Source organism: Phoca vitulina, unplaced genomic scaffold (genome assembly GCF_004348235.1).
Source record: "Phoca vitulina isolate PV1807 unplaced genomic scaffold, GSC_HSeal_1.0 scaffold6, whole genome shotgun sequence".
NCBI lineage: Eukaryota > Metazoa > Chordata > Mammalia > Carnivora > Phocidae > Phoca > Phoca vitulina.
In genome coordinates this window covers 34,532,466-34,555,431 of record NW_022589709.1, presented here as the reverse complement: position 1 = coordinate 34,555,431, position 22,966 = coordinate 34,532,466, and the positions used below count along the sequence as shown (strand labels likewise).

Genomic DNA, 22,966 nt, shown 5'->3' with positions numbered 1-22,966 from the left:
TACATGCCAAAGTACACCAAAAGCTAGGAAAAGGCAAGGAAGGCTTTTTCCGTAGTCTTCAGAGGGGGCGTGGGTCTGCGGACACTTTGATTCTGGACTTTGGAATTGTAGCCTCCAGAACTATGAGAGAATAAATTTTTGTTGTTTTAAGCCATCAAATTTGTGGTGATCTGTTATGGCAGCAACAGGATACTAATTCACCTTCTCAGATGACACATGATGACAAGATAGTTGCCAGAGCTTTCTTCAAGGTTCAAGTAGATTGAAGAAGAGAGGATTTATTATTGTGGCTTCCATACACATAGCCAAATTCACTCTTAAGTGGCCAAGTTGTCTCACAGGCCCACACCTGAGTCAGTTGATAGGTATTGGGAACTAGGTATTCTAATTGGGAACTAGGTATTCTAATTCTGAGTCATGCATTCTGACCCCTGTATTCAAGGGTGAAGGCCTACCGGTGCACATGGACTGAGAGTTGGTACAACTTAGTTCCCCAAAGGAATTTCGCCAGCTCTGGCCCCAAACCAGCAAGTATCCACCATAAGATCTTCATCAGAGATCCTTCATGTTATGATGCCACCCTCTTTTCAGTCCTTAGTACTTGGTTTACAGATCATTTAATCAAAATACAACACTATAGTTAGTTCTTTTTTTTTTTTTTTTAATATGGTATCTTTTCTAAGAAGAGAAATTCCTGCAGGTTAGTGGCATGTTTTCAGTTGGTGGCCCCAATTGTACACAATATTTTCTTGTTGGAATTGTTGAATTTAATATTAAATTAATAAAGAGTAAATTATAGTGTTATAGTGAAAATTATCTCACTGTAATAGCAAAATTAGCCAAGAATACATCTAGAATACATTCAGGTCCATTTGGTGCAACATAACCTCAGCTCTATAAATATTTTGTCTGTAACCTATTCAACTCACAGTACACATTTTTTTTTCTTCTACTTCTTCCATCCAATTATCTTTTCATTTACCTACCATACCTCAAGTTATTCTTGATTTCTGAACAATAGCAGCTAAGCGGTCATATATCTTTGTAGTCCCTATTACTGTTTCTGACCTCTAATGTTTGTGTTATAGATGCCTCAGGAAATAAATTTATCTTTCAAGACTTCTGAGGCAGTTGTATCAGTGCTATCTAGCATTTAAATGACAACAAACTTGTCCTCATTGTTAAGGGATGGCTGCTAGAAACCCCTTTCTTCTCTCTAGATATGTGAACTTGACATTTATCTAAATTGTTGGCTGAAAAACAGGGAATGCATTTCTATAAGGGATGCCTCAGATGTAAAAAATAAACCAACACTAGATGAATCACATAGACTTAAAAAAGAATAAAAACTCAAGACTAACTCAGAGGAGAAATGGAAGATCAAGTTCCAGATCTATTTGAATTATATTCTCTCATCCACTGTAAAACAAAATGTGAAATGTGGCTTTTCTTTCACACAGTCAAGTAATCAATATCATTAACAGTTTAATTTTTTAAATAGTTAATTAAAAGAAAATAAGAAAAACTCTCTTTTAACACATTAGTTGACCTTTAGCTCTTTTGTGCTCTTAAATTTTAATCCAGTTGTCTGTTAACCTGCTTATCCAGAAGTAATGCTTTTGAAATATGTAGGAGAAAGAAAACCAAATTTAAAAACTATCACATATCAGAGTAATAATGAGGGATAATTTGGTATAATTTCCTGATATTTGAGATTATTTAATTGTTGAAATATTTTTATATAATTAATTTGTACATATGAATACATAAACAAATAATTAGATAAGCACAGTTATGAAAGTGTGAGGTGCCCACCAAATTTAGTAACCATGAGTGCTTTATTTTTCTCTAACTGAGCCAGTCAGCTTTTTTTCTTCTTCCAAGTTTTTATTTAAATTCTAGTTAGTTAACATACAGTGTAATATTAGTTTCAGGTGTAGAATTTAGTGATTCAACACTTATATACAGCACTTGGTGCTCATCACAAGTGCACTCCTTAATCCCTATCACCTATTTAACCCTATTTAACCCATCCCCCCCCCCCACCTCCCCTCTGGTAACCATCAGTTTGTTCTCTCTAGTTGAGTCTTTTTCTTGGTTTTCCCTTTCTTTTTTTCCCCCTCCTATGTTCATATGTTTTGTTTCTTAAATTCCACATGTGAGTGAAATCATGTGGTATTTGTCTTTCTCTGACTGACTTACTTTGCTTAGCATAATACTCTCTAGCTCCGTCCATGTTTTTGCAAATGGCATATTTCATTCTTTTTTTGGCTGAATAATATTCCATTACATATATTTACCTCGCCTTTATTTGTTCATCAGTCAGCGGATATTTGGGCTCTTTCCATAATTTGGCTATTGATAATGCTGCTATAAATGTCAGGGGGCGCGTATCCCTTCAAATTAGTATTTTTGTACCCTTTGGGTAAATACCTATTAGCACAATTCCTGGATCATAGGGTAGTTCAATTTTAACTTTTTGAGGAACCTCCATACCGTTTTCCAAAGTGGCTGCACCAGTCTGTGCACCAACAGTGCAAGAGGGTTCCCCTTTCTCCACATCCTCATGTGTTGTTAATTTCAGCTATTTTGACTGGTGTGAGGTGATATCTCATTGTGGTTTTGATTTGTATTTCCCTGATGATGAGTGATGTTGAGCATCTTTTCATGTGTCTGTTGGCCATCTGTATGTCTTCTTTGGAAAAAAAATGTCTATTCATGTCTTCTGCCCATTTTTTAACTGGATTATTTGTTTTTTGGGTGTTGAGTTTGATTAAGTTCTTTATATATTTTGGACACTAACCCTTTATCAGATATGTCATTTGTAAATATCTTCTCCCATTTCACAGGTTGCCATTTGGTTTTGTTAATTGTTTCCTTCTCTGTGCAGAAGCTTTTTATTTTGATGTGATCCCAATAGTTTATTTTTGCTTTTATTTCCCTTGCCTCAGGAAACATATCTAGTAAGAAGTTGCTATGGCCAATGTCAAAGAGGTTACTGCCTGTGTTCTCCTCTAGTATTTTAATGGTTTCCTGTCTCACATTTAGGTCTTCCGTCCATTTTGAATTTATTTTTGTGTATGGTGTAAAAAAGTGGTCCAGTTTCATTCTTTTGCATGTTGCTGTCCAGTTTTCCCAACACCATTTGTTGAAGAGATTGTCTTTTTTTCCATTGGATATTCTTTCCTGCTGTGTTGAAGATTAATTGACCATATAGTTATGGGTTCATTTCTGGGTTTTCTATTCTGTTCCATTGATCTGTGTGTCTATTTTTGTGCCAGTACCATACTGTCTTGATCACAACAGCTTTGTAATATGACTTGAAATCTGGAATTGCAATACCTCCAGCTTTGCTTTTCTTTTTCAAGATTGCTTTGGCTATTCATGGTCTTTTGTGGTTCCATACAAATTTTGGGATTGTTTCTTCTAGCTCTGTGAAAAATGGTTGTGGTATTTTGATAGGGATTGAATTAAATGTATAGACTGCTTTGGGTAGAATGGATATTTTAATAATATTTGTTCTTCCAACACATGAGCATGGAACATCTTTCATTTGTTTATGTAATCTTTAATTTCTTTCATCAGTGTTTTATAGTCTTTGGAGTACAGGTCTTTCACCTCTTTGGTTAGGTTTATTCCTAGGTATCTATTGTTTTTGGTGCAGTTGTAAATGGGATTGATTCCTTGATTTCTCCTTCTACTGCTTCATTATTGGTATACAGAATGCAACAGATTTCTGTATGTTGATTTTGTATCCTGCAACTTTATTGAACTCATGTATCAGTTCTGGCAATTTTTTGGTAGAGTCTTTGGGTTTTCTATATAGAGTAACATGTCATCTGCAAATAGTGAAAGTTTAACTTCTTCCTTACTGATTTGGATCCCTTTTATTTCTTTATTGTCTGATTACTGTGGCTAGGACTTCCAATACTATGTTAAATAACAGTGGTGAGAGTGAACATCACTGTCTTGTTCTTGACCATAGAGGAAAAGCCCTCAGTTTTTCCCCATTGAGGATGATATTAGCTGTGGGTCTTTTGTATATGGCCTTTATGATGTTGAGGTATGTTCCCTCTAACCCTACGTTGTTGAGGGTTTCTATCATGAATGGATGTTGTATTTTGTGAAATGATTTTTCTGCATCCATCGAAATGATCACGTGGTTCTTACAATTCTCTTATTGATGTGATGTATCCTGTGATGTATCACATTGATTGATTTGTGATTATTAAACCACCCTTGCAATCCAGGAATAAATCCCAGTTGATTGTGGCAAATGATTCTTTAATGTGCTGTTGGATTCTATTTGCTAGTATTATATTGAGGATTTTTGCATCCATGTTCATCAGGGATATTGGCCTATAGTTCTCTTTTTTAGTGGCATCTTTATCTGGTTTTGGTATCAGGGTAATGCTGGCCTCATAGAATGAACTTGGAAGTTTTCCTTCCATTTTTTGGAATAGCTTGAGAAGAAGAGGTATTAACTCTTCTTTAAATGTTTGGTAGAATTTGCCTGTGAGGCCATCTGGCATTGGACTTTTGTTTATTGGGAGATTTTTTTATTACTGATTCAATTTCATTTCTGGTTATCGGCCTGTTCAAGTTTTCTATTTCTTCCTGTTTCAGTTTTGTTAGTTTATATGTTTCTAGGAATTTATTCATTTCTTCCAGGTTGTCCAATTTGTTGGCATATAGTTTTTCATAATATTCTCTTATAACTGTATTTCTGTGGTGTTGGCTGTTATTTCTCCTCTCTCGTTTGTGTTAAAATCATATTATATACATGGGGTAAAATTAAAATGACTCTATTTATGAACATGAATATATGAGGCAGTTGTATTGCCTTTCTGCTATTTCCCAACAATGGTGTTTAATAAATATTTATTGATTTAGCTTTCCTTCCTTTTTTTTCTTCTTCCCTCCTTCCTTCCTTCCTTACTTGTTCTCTGTCTATATTGTTTGATTAAAAAAAAAGATTTATGGAAGCTTCTAATAATATATATACACTAGTACTTATTGTGTGTAAAGCAGTGTGTAATATGGGGGATATAGGGATAACAACTTGAGTAATAAAATTGTATACCACTTATACTTTACAACACATGGGGAACACGCTAGATAATAAAAAGTTACATATGAGTCTAAAAATAAAAGGTGGAAAAAGTTCATTTATGTTGGTGTAGAAGAGGGGAGAGCATTGAGTTTACTTGAAAAGCAGTGAAGTAAAATTAGGTAAGTTGGCACTTTTCTAAAAAGTTTTACTGATGAGTTACGGCGTACCATCTTACTAATGTATATGTGGATAGCTATTTTTTCTCTTTATCTAAAGTGATTTTCTCAGGGTTCTGTTGTATTTCTGAGTATTTGTAAATCTAACAGAAACAGTAGTAAAATGAAATGAACTATTACTTAAAGATAGGCACAGGGGCACCTGTAAGGCTCAGTCAGTTAGGCCTCTGACTCTTGATTTTGGCTCAGGTCATGATCTTGGGGTCCTGGAATTGAGCCCCACGTGGGGCTCCATACTCAGCGGGGAGTCTGCTTGAGGATTCTCTCTCTCCCTCTGCCCCTGCCCCTCCTCTCTCTCTCTCTCTCTCAAATAAATAAATAAATACATAAATAATTTTTTTTTGAAAAAGATAGGCACATAATTGATAGATATTGATGAGAAATAAGTTTGCTAAGCTAAGAACTCTCTACTTGGAGAGAGCTGTTCTATAACATGAACCTATTCAGGGAAAAGAAAAAAAAAATTAATTTCCCCTCCCTCCTCCTTCCTCTTCCCTTTCCCCTTTCTTTTTCTTTGAATTTCTATAGCTCTTCAGTTACTACACTACTTACTTTAGCAGTCCTTTGAGGAAGGCCAAACTCCTAATGTGGCATTAGCTATAGTTACTTCCTGACCAACCTCTATTCTTACCTGTCCTCAGGTATCCTCACCTTGCACTTCTCAGAGAGGGAGAGAATAAAAATAGCGTGAGCATGGGCATTTCTGAACTTTCAGAAATTCTTACCAAAAGGCCTCAACTGCCTATTTGCTGTACCATCTGGGAAATAGGGAAGAGTAGGAGTCATCTCTTTCCTCTATATTAACTGGAAGTCTTCTCTTGGCCAATTTACCAACTTGGTTGACTGTCCAGGAGCAGGAACATCATAACCTTTGTGACAATAAGCAGTAGGGACTCTTCAAAACATAATCATCCTTCTGGCCATGACAGATGGAGGGGAAAAAATCAAATTTATTTTGGATTTTAAGAATCTATTTTATTGCAAATAGTAAGTGGTGTTTTCAACTTTTCCAGACCCTTGTTCTCTAGGTTTAACATTTCCCCCACCCTTGCTTCTGCCCAACAGCCATCTTGGCAACCCCTCCCTGGAATCATTTCCTGTCATGACATTTTTAGAAACCAAAATAACAGCATTTACAATGTAACAGCTAAATATTCCCATAGAGTATCTGGGTAAAACAAGCATTTTTGCACAATAGTTTTAAACATGCCATTGGGTATGTATTCAGACAGAGCCTTTTCTGGGTGTTCAGTTTCTGACTAACCAGTAGGCTGATTGCAGCATTGTTTGTTGTCACTCTATAATCACATCTGGCATTCACAGCTGGCAACATTCTGGCTTCCAAGGTTTTCTCGTGTAGTGTCTTGTTTTAATTTCAGAATGCACATTCAGTGATGGGGTGTTTTTAAGAATAAGGGGTAGCTGTGTAATTCTCTATAAAAATGAAGCACAGGTACATGTAATATTACATGGGAGTGTGAGATACAACAAATGGAATCTCATTTAGACAAATCTAATACATTTTTAATTCTTTGAATTTTTTTAAGAAGATGAACATTTATGCTTTTTACAATAGAATTATTAGTCTTTTACATCGTTAATTTTCCATTTTAAATTTAGTGCAGCATAAACTCTGAGAGGTGCTAGGAAAAATATTCAAAGTGTCTGCAGACAGTTAATGTTCGTAAACCACGATGACAAAACCTCAAAAATAGATGCAGCCCTGTCAAAGTTAAATTGAATGACTCAGTGTCTGGACCACTCAGAAGGTTTTTTTTCTTTCTTTTTTTTTTTTTTTTTCTAGTTAGGGAATGGGAGAGACTGTTCACTTTAGAACTTTGGAATCATGGATGGGGGAAGTTTGTTTTGCCTTGTTTTAGAGATGGGAGAGAATGCTATCACAGGAAAGTTGGATAAAAACCAAACCTCTTAAAATTATATAGAGTAGAACTCAGGTCACTTATTTTTCATGACTTTTATTTTTGAGAGTTACTCATTAGGGTAGAGCTATACCTGAGTGATTATTTTACCCAACTCTCACATTTATAGACAGAGCCATGAGGCTCCCTTGTCTTTCTCCCTCTATAGAGGCTGAATAAGCCAGATAGTCACTTTCCCAGACTCTCTTGTATGTAACAGTGGCCATGTGGTCAACTTTTAGCCAACAATATATAAGGGATAATCTGCTGGATTGTTTCAGGGAAAAATTCCATTCAGTATTTAAAAGACAAAGCCAATAAATAAAAGTCTTTTTTAGCCTCCCTGGCTTCATGTTTTTGAATGGGAGTGTGATGCCTGGAGCTTGGCAGCCATCTTGAGACTGTGAGATGGCAAGACTAAGGACGGAGACACAATAGAGTAGGAGGATGGAAAGAGCTTCGATCTTTGATACCTAGAGCCAGCCACTATACCAAACTGGTATTTCTGTATCAATATCTCTTCCTCCTGTGTGAGACAATTAATTCTTTATGTCTTAAGCCACTTTGGTCAGTTTTTCTGTTACTCAGTTCTCCACACATTCCTAATTATTACACCCTGAGAAATTAATTAATCTGCTTAAGTTCATAAAAGAATATAGTAGCATAATCCTAATTGAAATTCAGGTCTTCTAATTTCTTATTTAATCTTTCCTCACTTCTTTTACCCTGTTCCATCACCAGGTTAGTCTTCACATGAACAAATGAGTTATTGTCTTGATTAAATCTGTTTTTAAGTTGTTGCTCCAATAAATTTTATTTTTCCTTTAGATTAGTATCTGTATCTACAATCCATTTAGCTAAAGGAACTTTCACAAATTTTATAATCCATCTTTGCACAGAAGAGCATGACAAAGTATGTTCAGGATTATGGAAGGATTCGTTTTTATATTAAAAGCCTTGATTTGAGAAGAAGAGGTAACTATTTTGAGTCACATTAATACTAAGAGAATTTGCAACATGTTTGCAAAGCTGATTGTATTTCAAAACCTCAAATTCTTGTCCTGGAGATTGTTTTAAGGAAGAAGTAGATAAAATTATATCAAAATGGGAAAAATACAGGCAAATATTTAGTGAAAAAAGAAGAATACAACATATAAGTAACAATATCTCAAAATATATGAAATTCTGGACCAAAATGATTTGAAATTTTAGCTCTGTTCCTGGATCTACCAATTATTTTTGTGTAATAAAAAACATACCTGATTGGTTTTCTCTATCTTTAAAACAACCATTTTATGTCACCATAGAATTTTAGAGTTGAAATACTCAAAAATTCAAGGTATCCATTGCCTGGCTTTAAGAGAGGAGCTATCAAACCATTCCACTTAGGTGAGAATGGCTTTTCTTCTAAATGTTCTCTCTTTCTGTCCAGAATAGAGAATGATCATGTGCTATGAATACATATCAAATCATGTGTTAAGACTACTTCTAGCTTATTACATGAAGGATGCCAGATACGAAGTCTACTTTGTTCTTTTCTCCATCAGGTCTTTAGAAGATATCTTGTTTTCTACTAGTCTGTCAAATGACCTTTTACACTTCATCATTATATTGTGATTGAGTTTGATTTCCATGAATGATGCCTTCTACAGTACCTTCATAGTACAGTGACTTAGTTTCTGAAGTGTCCATTGGAAAAAGAGATGTGATTTCCATGGCAGTAGCAACAGAATAAGGATAATGAAGCTTTAGGAAGCAAAGAAATTCAGATGTTAAATCATGATACCTTCCTGAGTCCAGTAACCATGGTAGTAGTATAGGATAATTGAGGATTCTAACTGTATTGAATGTGTAGTGCAATGTATAAAATAGTTCATAGTGAACATTATGCATGATTATTTTGTATTGTGTTTTGAAGGGAAGGAATAATGTTTTAACATAATGTGGCCTGTTTTTCACTCAGATGATCCATTCACTGAATTAAGAGACATTTCTCCTTTGCACAGTGTAGGAAATGTGAAGGGGGAAAACTGGATTCAAAATGATTTCTCTGATAGTTACTTTGACAGGTCATCAGTAAATTCTTCTTTTATCCTTACGTATGTTCCTTCTATTATGAAAAAAAAAAGTATTCTTATGATCCTTCTTCCCACCTGTATATGGAGAATAGTTGATCAATGATCTTTGGTATTTGGCCACTGGGCCTGAGAGGTAGCCAGCATCAATAGAGTGCCAGGCACAGTGACAAAGCAGATAGTTTCTTTTGCTCAGACATAGCTCTCTATCATCTGAAGAAAAATAAACCTCCCATTCTCACAGTGACAAAGAATGATCAAGTATGCATGGGTCCAAGCCTGTACTTCTTGTACAGCCTGGAATGACTCCATTCTCTCTAGCCAATGTCCTGCAGTATGAGAGCAGGAGTTAGGTTTCTTGATTTTTTGCCTATTGTTGGCAACTGTAAGAACTGCCTTGGAGTGTCCCCCACAGTTGCCCTGGGCAGAGGGACAAAGTCCTCCTATGACTTCTCACCAATCCAAGTTTGCTACCTACTCCTGAAGTCCTTTTAGGCCTGCCATGATTTTGCAGTTCTCTCTTTATTATTACTGTCTTTTTATCAATATATCTATAGAGTTAATACCCAGGAACTATCCTATAATCCTAGTAATTATTATCTCTAAAGTTAAGTAACTGAAATATTTTCTCTTGATAGCTCTCTAATCATACCACTTTAGATTTCAATTCCCATTCAGTTGCATCTATAAAAATCATCATGGCAATAAAACTTAGAAGAAAATGCAGAAGTAAATCTCCATGATCCTGGGTTAGGTGATGATTTCTTAGATACAACAGGAAAAGCACAAGTAATAAAAGACTGTTAACTTCAACTTCATCAAAATTAAAAACTTTTCTGCTTCAAAGGACACCATCAGGAAGGTACAAAGATGGTCTGTAGACTGGGAAAAAATATTTGCAAATCATATATTTGAAAATAAATCCAGGGCGCCTGGGTGGCTCAGTCAGTCGCTAAGCGTCTGCCTTCGGCTCAGGTCATGATCCCAGGGTCCTGGGATCGAGCCCCGCATCGGGCTCCCTGCTCAGCGGGAAGCCTGCTTCTCCCTCTCACACTCCCCTTGCTTGTGTTCCCTCTCTCACTGTCTCTCTCTCTGTCAAATAAATAAATAAAATCTTTAAAAAAAAAAAGAAAGAAAATAAATCCAGACTATATAAAGAACTGTTACAACTCCAAAACAAAATGGCAATCCAATTTTAAAATGGGCAAAGGATAAAAATAGACATTTCTTTAAAAAAGATACAAATTACCAACAAGCATATGAAATAATGCCCAACATCATTAGCCATTAGGGAAATTCAAATCAAAACCACAATGAGATACTACTTCACATTTACTAGAATAGCTATAATAAAAAAGGCAGTAACAAGTGCTATTAAAGATGTGGAGAAATTGGAACCCTCATTGATTGCTGGTAGGAATGTAAAATAGTATAGCCAGTTTGGCAGCTCCTCAAAATATTAAAACATAAGGTTACCAAACGACCCAGCAATTCTACTCCTAGGTATATACCCAAGAGAATTGAAAATGTATGTCTAAAGAAAAACTTGTACATGAATGTTTATAGTAGTATTATTCATAATAGCCAAAAATAAACTGCCTAAATGTTCATCAAGTGATGGATGGATAGACACAATATTACATACCTATACAATGGAATATTATTTGGCCATAAAAAAGAATGAACTACTGATATGTGCTACAACTTGCATGAACTTCAAAGATGTTATGCTGAGTGAAAGAAGTCAGTCACAAGAGACCACATGTTGTAAGTTTACACCTATATAAAAAACACAGAATAAGTAAATCTTTTAGAGACAGAAAATAGATTAATGGTTGACTAGGGTTTGTGGGAAAGGTGGGGTATCGGATGAGAAGTGACTGCTAATGGATGTGGGACTTCTTTTTGGGGTGATAAAAATGTTTTTAAATTAGATTATGGTCTTGGTTGCACAATTCTGTAAATATTCTAAATACCATTGAATTGTATACTTGAACACATTTTTTTTAAAGATTTTATTTATTTATTTATTTATTTTAAAGATTTTATTTATTTATTTGACAGAGAGAGACACAGCGAGAGAGGGAATGCAAGCAGGAGGAGTTGGAGAGGGAGAAGCAGGCTTCCTGCCGAGCAGGGAGCCTGATGCGGGGCTCGATCCCAGGACCCTGGGACCATGACCTGAGCCAAAGGCAGATGCTTAATGACTGAGCCACCCAGGTGCCCCTACTTGAACACATTTAAGTGGGTAAACTTTATGGCATAAATTATATCCCAATAAAGCTGTTAAAAATAATTATGATATATTAACATGAAAACAATGACACTGGGTAAAACTTTATGATTTATCGTATTCATTGTGGAACAACAATGAATAGATTTAAATAAAAACATTAAAAAAATGCATATTGAATTTTGGCAGTTACCCAGATTTAGGTGCTGACCACTAAGGCACTGAATGTATGAACAGAGGAGATTACCAGGAGGTTATGTAAAAAAAGAACCTGGTGCAGCATGCCAATCTTTATTGTAAGTGGATGCCAAAGCTATTTTTATTGATCAGGATTGGATGGGGAGATGAAAGGGGTACCAATCAAGCCATTGTGCTTTAAAGAAAAATCTGGTACATCTTGGTGATACAAGGATTGAAAAATCAGAGATTTGATATAGGCCACAGCCTTGGGTACATACTTTATCAAGAAAAGTACTTTTCAAAGTTTGATCTGGGGTCAATTCCCATCAGCATTTTGAGGGGAGAGTACTTATTAAAAATGAAAATGTATCAGTGCCACACAATAGCTGTGAATCAATGTCTTTTGAGGATGAGGGTGATAAAAGATTGAAGGAATCTGTGATTTTAATAATGTCACTATTTGATTCTTACCCCCTACCCATTTTATTGAAGTATAATTGACAAATAAAAATTGTATATATTTAAGGATGAGGACTTGGATTTGACACTTTGATATACACATACATTGTGAAATAATTGCCACAATCAAGCTAATTAACATATCCATCACCTCCTATAGTTATCTAGGTGATTCTTATGTAACTAAATTTGAGAACACTGAGAGTAGAAAACCCCTGTTTGGATTTATGATTTCTGTCCTACAAAGTCCCTAGAAAATAACAAAACTTAATTTAAAGCATTTCTATTATAATTTTAAATGAAAATAGTTTAATTTATCTAAAAGGTCTAAATTAAACAGTAGACAAATGGTTGTGGCCCAAGATTATCTCCCTTTCTTTTTCAACAAATGCACAAATCTTTGTCTTTGTAATAAGGACCTTAAAAGTCACCTTATAAATTACCATTATAAAAATAGGTTATATGGGATGGTTTGTATAGCTAAAAGAGTGTTTTGTACTTACTTTTGGTATATTATGGATTAAGTAGTTTTTTATGGATTAGTGTGGGAATTTACCATTTACAAGGAAGTTTCCATTAGAAAACGTTTTTCATGTTTATGATAATCTTATTAAATATACACTGTTCATGAGTAAAAGATGATATTTTGGGAAAGGAGCTGTTAAGAGGTTGTCTCTGTCTTTAGTAAAATGACCCCAAATGGATTAGATAAACAAATAATAACAGCAGACTAGGAAATGACCATGAATTTGCATCTTTAAAAAGTTGCTTTAAGTATTTACAGTTAATTTTGATTATTGGCCTCAGGTCTTACAGAAACAGCTAATTGTACTAATAGATGGTAGGTATTCATTATGTGCTGCCTCATCAAGGGAGATGATTGTTTAAAGTTCCTGTTAATAGTTGAAATTCATTTTTTAAACTAATGATTTATTTATTTTCTTGTTTTATTTTGTCAGCTAGGATTTACAGCATTATATAGAATAAAAGTTTGAAAAATGTCTAAAAAGAAGTGATTTTTTACTTCTCCACAATTAATATGTTTGCTTGAAAGAAAATCCATGGGAATCTGTAGATAAGGACATTTGGAAAATCCAAAAATATCCGTAGGTAAGAGAACCTTTAGAATTTATCTTTTTCTTATTATTTTTTCTACTGAAGTATAATTAACATACAGTGTTATATTAATTTCGGGTGTATAATATAATTTAACAACGCTATACCTTATTCAGTGCTCATGAGAAGTGTACTCTTAATCCTCTTTATTTCACCCATCCTCCCACGACCTCCTTTCTAGCAACTACCAGTATGTTCTCTGTATTTAAAAGTCTGTTTTTTCATTTGTTTCTTTTTTACTCTTGTATGTTTGTGTTGTTTCTTCAATTCCACATAGACTGAAATCATATGGTGTTTGTCTTTCTCTGATTCATTTCGCTTAGCATTATACCCTCTAGGTCCATCCATGTCATTACCAATGGGTACATTTCATTCTTTTTTATGGCTGAGTAATGTTCCTGTGTGTGTGTGTGTGTGTGTGTGTGTGTGTGTGTGTGTGTGTGTGTGTGTATCTCACATATTCTTTATCCATTCGTTTATGGATGGACACTTGTGTTACTTCCATATCTTAGCTATTGTAAATAATGCTGCAATAAACATAGGAGTGCATATATCTTTTCCAATTAGTATTTTCATTTTCTTTGAGTAAATGTCCACTAGTGGAATTACTGGATCATATGGTATTTCTGTTTTTAATTTTTTGAGGAACCTCCATACTGTTTTCACAGTAGCTATACCAATTTGCATTCCTATTGACAGTGTACAAGGGCACCTTTTTTTCCCACATCCTTGCCAACACTTGTTATTTCTCATCTTTTTGATTCTAGCCATTCTGACAGGTGTAAAATGATATTTTATTTTGGTTTTGATTTGTATTTCCCTGATGATAAGTGATATTGATCATCTTTTCCTGTGTCTATTGGCCCTCTGTATGTCATCTTTGGAAAAATGTCTATTCAGGCTCTCTGCCCATTTTTTAAATAGGATTATTTGTGGGGTTTTTTTGATGTTGAGTTGTATGAGTTCTTTTATATTTTAGATATTAACCCCTTATCAGATATGTCATTTACAAATATCTTTTCCTATTCAATAGGTTGCCTTGTCATTTTGTTGATGATTTCTTTCACTATGCAGAAACTTTTTATGTTGGTGTAGTCCCAATAGTTTATTTTTGCTTTTGTTTCCCTTGCCTGAGGAGACATATCTAGAAAAATGTTACTACAGCTGATACCAAAGAAATTACTGCCTGTTTTCTTCTAGAAGTTTTATGGTTTCATGTCTCCCATTTAGGTCTTTAGTTCATTTTGAGTTTATTTTTGTGTATGATGTAAGAAAGTGGTCCAGTTTCATTCTTTTACATATAGCTGTCTAGTTTTCCCACCACTATTTGTTGAAGAGATCATCTTTTCCTCATTGTATCTCCTTGTCTCCTTTGTCATAGATTAATTGACCAAATAAGCATGGGTTTATTTTTGTGCTCTCTATTCTGTTCCAGTGATCTATGTGTCTATTTTTGTTTTAGTACCAAACTATTTTGATTACTATAGCTTTGTAGTATATCTTGAAATCTGGTATTCTGATACCTCCAGCTTTGTTATTCTTTTTCAAGATTGTTTTTGGCTATTAAGGGTCTTTGTGGTTCCATACAAATTTTAGGATTATTTGTTCTAGTTCTGTGGAAAATGCTATTGGTATTTTGATGGAGATTGCATTAAATGTGCAGATTGCTATAGGTGGTATGCACATTTTAATAATATTGGTTCTTCCAATCCTTGAGCATGGACCATCTTTCCATTTATTTGTGACATCTTCAATTTCTTTCATCACTGTTTTACAGGTTTGGGGGTATAGGTCTTTTACTTCCTTGGTTAAATTTATTCCTAGGTTGTTTTTTTTTTTTTTTTTTTAGCAATTATAAATGGGTTTGTTTTCTTAATTTCTCTTTCTGCTACTTCATTATTAGTGTATAGAAATGCAACAGATTTCTACATATTAATTTTGTATCCTGTCACTTTACTGAATTCATTTACCAGTTTTAGTAGTTTTTTGGTGAAGTCTTTAGGGTTTTCTATATAGAATATCATGTCATCTGCAAATAGTGAAAGTTTTACTTCTTCCTTACCAATTTAGATGCCTTTTATTTCTGTTTCTTGTCTGATTGCTGTGACTAGGGCTTCCACTACTATGTTGAATAAAAGTGGTAAGAGTGGACATCCTTATTTTCTTCCTGATCTTAGGGAAAATTTTGTTTTTCACCATTGAGTATGTTAGCTTTCGGTTTTCATATATTATCTTTACTATGTTGAGATATGTTCCCTCTAAACCTACTTTAGAGTCATCATGAATGGATGTTTTACTTGGTCAAATGCTTTTTCTGCATTTATTAAAATGATCATATGGTTTTTATTCTTTCTCTTATTGATGTCACATATCACATTGATCAATTTGCAAGATTGAGCATCCTTGCATCCAAGGAATAAATCCCACTTGATGGTGGTGAATGATTTTTTCATTGTATCCTTGGATTTGTTTGGCTACTATTTTGTTGAGGATTTTTGCATCTGTGTTCATCAGAGATATTGGCCTGTAGTTCTCTTTTTTGGTAATGTCTTTGTCTGGTTTTGATATCAGGGTAATGCTGGCATTGTAGAACGAATCCGGAAGTTTTCCTTCCTCTTCTATTTTTTGGAATAGTTTGAGAAGAATAGGTAATAACTCTTTAAATCTTTGGTAGATTTCATCTATGAAACCATCTGGTCCTGGGCTCTAGTTTGTTGGGAGCTTTTTGACTACTGACTCAATTTCATTGCTGGTACTTTGTCTATTCAAATTTTCTATTTTTTCCTGATTCAGTTTTTGAAGGTTATATATTTCTAGGAATTTATCCATTTCTTCTAAGTTGTCCAACTTATTGCCATGTAATTTTATAAGAGATTATAATTCTCTTATAATGCTTTATATTTCTGTGGTGTTGATTGTTATTTCTCCTCTCCTCCAATTTCTGATTTTATTTATTTGAGTCTTCTCTTTTTCTTGATGAGTTTGGCTAAAGTTTTATCAATTTTGTTGATCTTTTCAAAGAATCAGCTCCTGATTTTATTGAACTGTTCTATTGTTTTTTGTTTTGTTTTGTTTTGTTTTGCTGTCTATTTCACTTATTTCTTCTCTAATCTTTATTTTTCTTTCCTTCTATTGACCTTGGGATTTTTTGTTCTTTTTCTAGCTTCTTTAGGTGTAAGGTTATATTTCTTGAGGTAGGCCTATATTGCTATGAACTTCTGTCTTAGAACCACTTCTGCTGCATCCCAAAGACTTTGGACTATTGTGTTTTCATTTTCATTTGTCTCCATGTGTTTTTTATTTCCTTTTTGAATTCTTGGTTGATCCATTCATTGTTTAGTAGCATGTTATTTACCCTGCATGCATTTTTGTACTTTCCAGATTTTTCTCGTGATTGATTCCTAATTTCATACTGTTGTGGTCAGAAAAGATGCATGGTATGATTTCAATCTTTTTAAATTTATTGATACTTGTTTTGTAACCTAACACATGATCTGTTCTGGAGCATGTTCCATGTGCACCTGAAAAGAATGTGTAGTCTGATGTTTTTGTGATGAAATGTTCTGAATATACCTGTTAGGTCCGTCTGGTCTAATGTGTCATTCAAATCCACTGTTTCCTTGTTGATTTTCTGCCTGGATGATCTGTCCATTGCTGTAAGTGGGGTATTAAGGTTCACTTATTATTGTATTACCATCAGTTTCTTCCTTTATCTCTGTTAATAGGTGCTCTGTGTACTTAAGTGCTCCCATGTTAGGTGCAAGATTTTTATAATTGTTATATCCTCTTGTTGGATTATTCCTTTTATCATTATGTAGTGTCCTTTTTTGTCTCTTGTCACAGTCTTTGTTTTAAAGTCTGTTTTGTCTGACATAAGTATTGCTATCCTAGCTTTCTTTTTGCTTCTATTTGCATGGTATATATTTTTCCACCCCTTCACTTTCAATCTGCATGTGTATTTAGGTCTGAAGTAAGTCTCTTGTAGGCAGCATGTAGGTGGATCTGGCTTTCTTATCCATTCAGTCATCCTGTGTCTTTTGATTGGAGCATTTAGTCCATTTACATTTGAAGTAGTTATTGATAGGTATATACTTATTGCCATTTTGTTATTTGTTTTACAGTTGTTTTTGTAGTTCTTTTTCCCTTTCTTCCTCTCTTGCTCTCTTTCCTTGTGGTTTAATGGCTTTTTAGATAGCATTCAGCTAATTTTATGAATAGAAAATTAACAAAAATTCAACATTAAAAAACCTTGGTAGTGGGGTGCCTAGGTGGCTTAGTTGGGTAAGCATCCACCTTTGGCTCAGGTCATGATCTCAGGGTCCAGGGATTGAACCCTGCATTGGGCTCCCTGCTCAGCAGAGAGTGTTTCTCCCTCTCCTTTTGCCCCTCTCCCCGCTCGTACTCTCTGTCTCTCTGTCAAATAAATAAATAAAACCTTAAAAAAAACATAACTCAGTAGAGTTTGTATGTAATAGCACAACCTTGTATAAATGTAATATAGAAAATGATATAACTCAAAAAAGCAACAAGCTAAGAAAAGGAGAGTGCAGAATAGGGTACAGAGAGAGAAAGAGAAAGTATAAGATGCCTAGGAAAAAAAAGTCACAAAAATTTTTCCTTTCTTCATACAGGAAATTATGAAACTTTTTTTAAAGTCATAAAAGACATGATATAAGCATTTGGAGAGACATACCATATTCATGGATGGAAAGACTCCTAAAAATATTAAATGTCTCCAATTTATCTAAAAATTCAATGCTGTTCCAATCAAAATTCCTAGGGGGCTTTTAAAATAATTTTATAAAAGTGTACAGCAATTCTACTTCAAAGTACAGTCACGTATTTTAGAGAAATACTTCTTTGTATGTACATGGGTATTCATTGCTTAGAATAGTAAAAAATGAAAAACAACCTATTGTTCACTGGTCATTGAATAGATAAATTAACTGTAGGTTATTATTATTGGTCAGTTAAAATGAAGCATTTGCATCAATCTGCATGTGTCAATATGAATAGATTTGAAAAACAAAATATTCAATGCAAAAAGCAAATTACTAAAAGATATGTATATATGATATAAAATATGTGGGACTTAAAAACCAAAATAACACTATATATTAACTCATGCATACATTTGTAGTAAAATTATGCAGTCTTGCATATAATTGATTCCTCAAAACTTCAGCACACCTCTGGGGAAAGAGGAATGGGAAGGCATGTGAGTGGAATTAGAACTTTAGCTGTATCTGGAATACTTTATTAAAAGAATAAAGAATAAATAAATATGAAGCAAAGATGGACTAATATTAACATCTGTTAGATATGGGTAGCAAATAATTAGTTTCTGTTATACTTGAAATACTTCAAAAAACACAATCAATAAACAAAAATTGATTTGTAGAATTTTCAGTGCTGATCAACTTTTAAATGAACTGACATAATGCCCTATATTTAATTTAGATCCTCTCATCAATATTTGCCATACCTAAAAGCTGGACAGATGGCAAATATAATATTCCTTCTATTTGACAGATGGATGAACTGGAAGGTTTAATTACTTTCTCCTAGTTACATAATAAGTAGCTCTGAAAACGAAATATTTTGGTCAATAACTTTGGGGTTTAGCCATCACAGGGAATGTGAGAACACAATGCTTAGCCTTTAGAGTTTCTACTATGAGACAAAATAACGTATTCACATATATGTTCTATTACATATCTAAAACAGAAGCCCTATACCTTCAGGTATAATCAGACACTTTAGAACAAGAAAATATATTCTTAAAATTCTAGTTTTTCTCATGACTGCTGTTGTAAATAAGCCTTTCCATTCTGACATATTTCAAATAAATGATTATTTATCATTTTTTTAAAGATTTTAATTTATTTATTTTGAAAGAGAGAGAACATGTGAGCAGGGCAAGGGACAGAGGCAGAGGGAGAGAGAAAATCTCAAGCAGACTCCACACTGACCATGGAGCCCAATGCAGGGCTCAATGTCACGGCCCTGAGATCATGACCTGAGCTGAAACCAAGAGTCGGACACTGAATGTACTGAACACTCAGATGCCCCTATTTATTATTTTCTAAAGTGAGAGCTTTTGATGTCAAAGAAAAGCCAAGAGTAAATCAGGTCTCTTAGCAGAACATTTGGTTTTCCTACTCCAGAAATGGGTATTTAGGACAAAGAGCGTCTGGATTGTATTAAGGAGACATAAATTTTCTTCTCAAGTCTTCCATTGGCTGACTGTGGCCTATATCAATTTTTCAAATCTTCCAGGATCTGTAATAGATTATGGAAGAAAGATATATCAGGTTGAGAGAACAGCATTAATCTTAAAATATATTGCTTGTTTGGAACATGGCAAAGAGCCTGCTGGTGCTGGAAGGACATGTTTATGGAATGCAATAGTAGGAAATGGGACTGGGGAGGCTTTGGATTTTACTCAGCAACAATTGAAGATTTTTGAGGAATGGTGCAATGTTATCTTCATTATGCTTTGCTTGGGAATATTGTCATTCAGTAATGGCAAACAGCATATGAAGAAACCATACAATTTCAGGTCAACCAAATATTATTTGGCTTACAAAATGAGAAAAATCAGGAGGTGGAGAGACCAAAATGGTGCAGGATCTCCAGACAGTCATCAAAAACTCAGATTCCTTCTAGCTTCCTGTTTCACCAGCATTAGCTTGAGACTTTTGTCCTCATTCTCTCAGAATGGCTGTTCCCCCTCTAGGCAGAAAGAAAAAGGAAACTAAAAAGATAAAATGTTTATTCTAACTAAACAGTAATATAATGGCTTTGATGGAAGTTCCATCTAATAGACTTAGGCTTATATTTCATTGGCCAGAAGTGGATCACAAGAAGTCTGGGGCTGTATATGTTTTGTGTTTGTGTGTGTATTTTCTAAGTATAATTTATTTACAATAAACTACATGTATATAAATTGTACAATTCATTATGAAATCATTACCATAATTAAGATACCAAGTATATCTAGGAGGTGAATATTTTAAAATGGAAAATTTGTCACCTGAATAACTCAAGATTCTTTTATCAAGAGAAAAATGGAAAAATAGGTATCAAGAAGCAACCAGCAGTATCTGCCAGAATTTCTAGATTCAAAAGTTCTCCCAAGGGTAACCCTCAAGTAGTCCTCCTAGTTCAGCTTGGTGGACCCCAGGAGAGCTTATAGGGAGAACCCAAGGCAGGAGCTTGCCTTGGGATATTTTCTGACCTAAGTCTGCCTTGGCTGGTAGTATGACTTAGAGGTGAATGTGATTTTTAGAGTCAGACCAAGGTTAAAATCCCAGCTCCCTTTACTAACTCATCGTGTGGCTTTGAGTGATTTAGTTCAGTGAATATTTATTGAGCACCTACTATGTACCAGGTATTCTGCCATTCCTTGGGCATATGGCAGTAAAGGGCACCGTCCATGCCTTCACAAAGCTTACTTTCTGGTGGCAACTGAGCCTTTTCTATAAACAGGAGTTGTGGTAAGGATAAATTTAGTTCCTATGACATGTAAATGCTAGTTAAATGGTAATTGTTCAGAAGCTGTCCTAGATTTGCATTCATTGTGCTGAAACTTGTACTTACATTTGGGAGCTTAGATCTCTCCACTAGAAGTTCTGCTTGATTTTGGATTAATCCCAGGAGTTCTGGGCTTTTTTTGGAGCTAATTAAGGCCAACTAAACTGTGACCCTAAACCTCATTGGGTTAAGAGCACATGACCTAGTTTCTTCCGTCTGGGGAAAGATAGTTCTCAAATATCTTCTTGGAATGTCAGAAATCCCCTGCCTCTGAAAATCCTTCTATTTTGAAGCTATTCAAGTACTAGAGCTTATTTTTCCCACCCCTCCCTGCTCACCCCTCTGTGGGTAACTCTGGTTTCCTTTTCCAGCTGGGAATAATCCTAGCACTCCAAAGACATTAGAGCACCTGGGGAAGCTAGGATTTATCCTAGATTATGGGGACTTTGATTCTAGACACAAGATCCCTGATTTCTCCCAATGGAATGAAGAAATGCTAGGAAGATCAACAGTTCTCCTTCTCCTTGCAATTTGTTTTGCCTTTTGGTATCATCAAAAATAATGGAATATTATAATAATTACTTCTTATTGAGTAACTACTATGAGCTGGGCACTTTATATATATTATCTCATTTAATAACCTTGTAATTATTCTTATTTTACAGAAAGGGAACTAAGTCTGCAGAGATGACAAGCACTATGCCCAAGGTCATTTAACCCATGGTGGATGGAATTGGGATTCACACCCAGCTCTGTCTGACTTTAGGCCTCATTTTTTTTAGCTGCTATGCTACACTGTGGAATTACCTATTCTTGGGAAATACTTATCACAGCCATGGACACAGTTTGGTAGAAATCCCAAATACCTTAATGGTCAATTCTATTTCCCTTTTAAAACTCACAATTCAGCCATGTGTCTAAGGAAATGTGGCTGTCTTTGCCAAGCTCCTGGATTCTTCACCTTGAGCCTGGCAGTTTACTCCCTCGCCTGGCCCTGTGTGCAGTTGCCAGTTCTGAGAGCTTGCTGTGCACTCTGCCCTGTCAGAAACTATAGTTGGCCTCCCTACATACGCTTGCCTCTAAAGAAGAGTCCTTCCGTTTTTTCATCCCAGAGTTAGTTGTATCTGAAATGTGCTTGGGTGGGCACTTCCAGTGTGCCCTCTGAATTTTTAAGTGAGTTGAGGGGTAAGAAATGGAAGAAAGTCAAAACAAAACATTTCATGAATGTCCAAAAAGCGTGTGAAAGACATTTCTACTGAACTTTCTGATATTCCACCTCTGGCCCCGTGATGGTTTCTCCCGAATACTGCATGTTTTAGACATAATTAAACTTAATTTTTTTGTTAATCTAAAATTCAGATTTATCTGATGGCCTGTATCTTATCTGGCTACCCTAAGTTGGACAATGTATTTATTACGATAATGACTGACTGGACCTGGGTTCTTATTCTTTGACTATTTTAAATTCCTCTCCTTGTGTGATGATGCAAATAAGTCCAAATACTGTATTTAAAGAACCAACTCAAATGTTGTCTTTCCTGTTCCCTATTCTTCCTATCAGAAGTAGTATCTTCTTCCTCTGAATTTTATGGTCTATCTCTTTTTCTGTTTGTGTGTTTGAATTCTAGTTGTGTAAGCATTTCTCAAAGAGGGACTGAGACCCAGTGCTTCTGGTAAGTGAAGTTATCACCCTAGAAATTTGTCTGCCTTAGAAAAATTAAAATTTGTTGATGATCAACAAGAAACTAAAACTGCTTGAGGTCTGTCCACAGTGGGAGTTCATTTATCTGCATCATGTGCTGAGGTGGCCCTTAAGAGGTTCATTTTGCAGGGAGAGAGAAGTACAGCTCTGAGAGGAGAGTTTCTGGAATGGTGAATCACCTCAGAACCTTCCTGTTGGGGTTAGTATTCTCGGTTTGTCTCTGCTAGAATTTTACATATAGGAACCTTTTTTCAAATGTGAGTTTGAGCTTTTTGTGGGGGAGGGATATGTTCTAATTTTGTGCAATATAAGATTTATTAGCTTTTTAAAATGGTGTCTGAAGTTTTACATTCTTTTCTAGCCTGTGAAAGCAATTACTAATAGTTTAAAAATCGCCAATTCCTTGGTAATTTTCTATAATTTGTGTATAAAAACTAAAGGGGCCTAGAGCCATATT

At 34.9% G+C, this 22,966-nt stretch overlaps 1 long non-coding RNA gene across 1 annotated transcript; it reads left to right on the top strand.

Moving 5' to 3' along the window:
- The first annotated feature begins 13,173 nt into the window (after positions 1–13,173).
- LOC116632221 lies at positions 13,174–22,702 on the top strand. The gene is made up of 3 exons (XR_004299367.1): positions 13,174–13,265; positions 22,436–22,480; positions 22,580–22,702. It is a non-coding gene; the product is annotated as an uncharacterized LOC116632221 (long non-coding RNA).
- Positions 22,703–22,966: the final 264 nt, after the last annotated feature.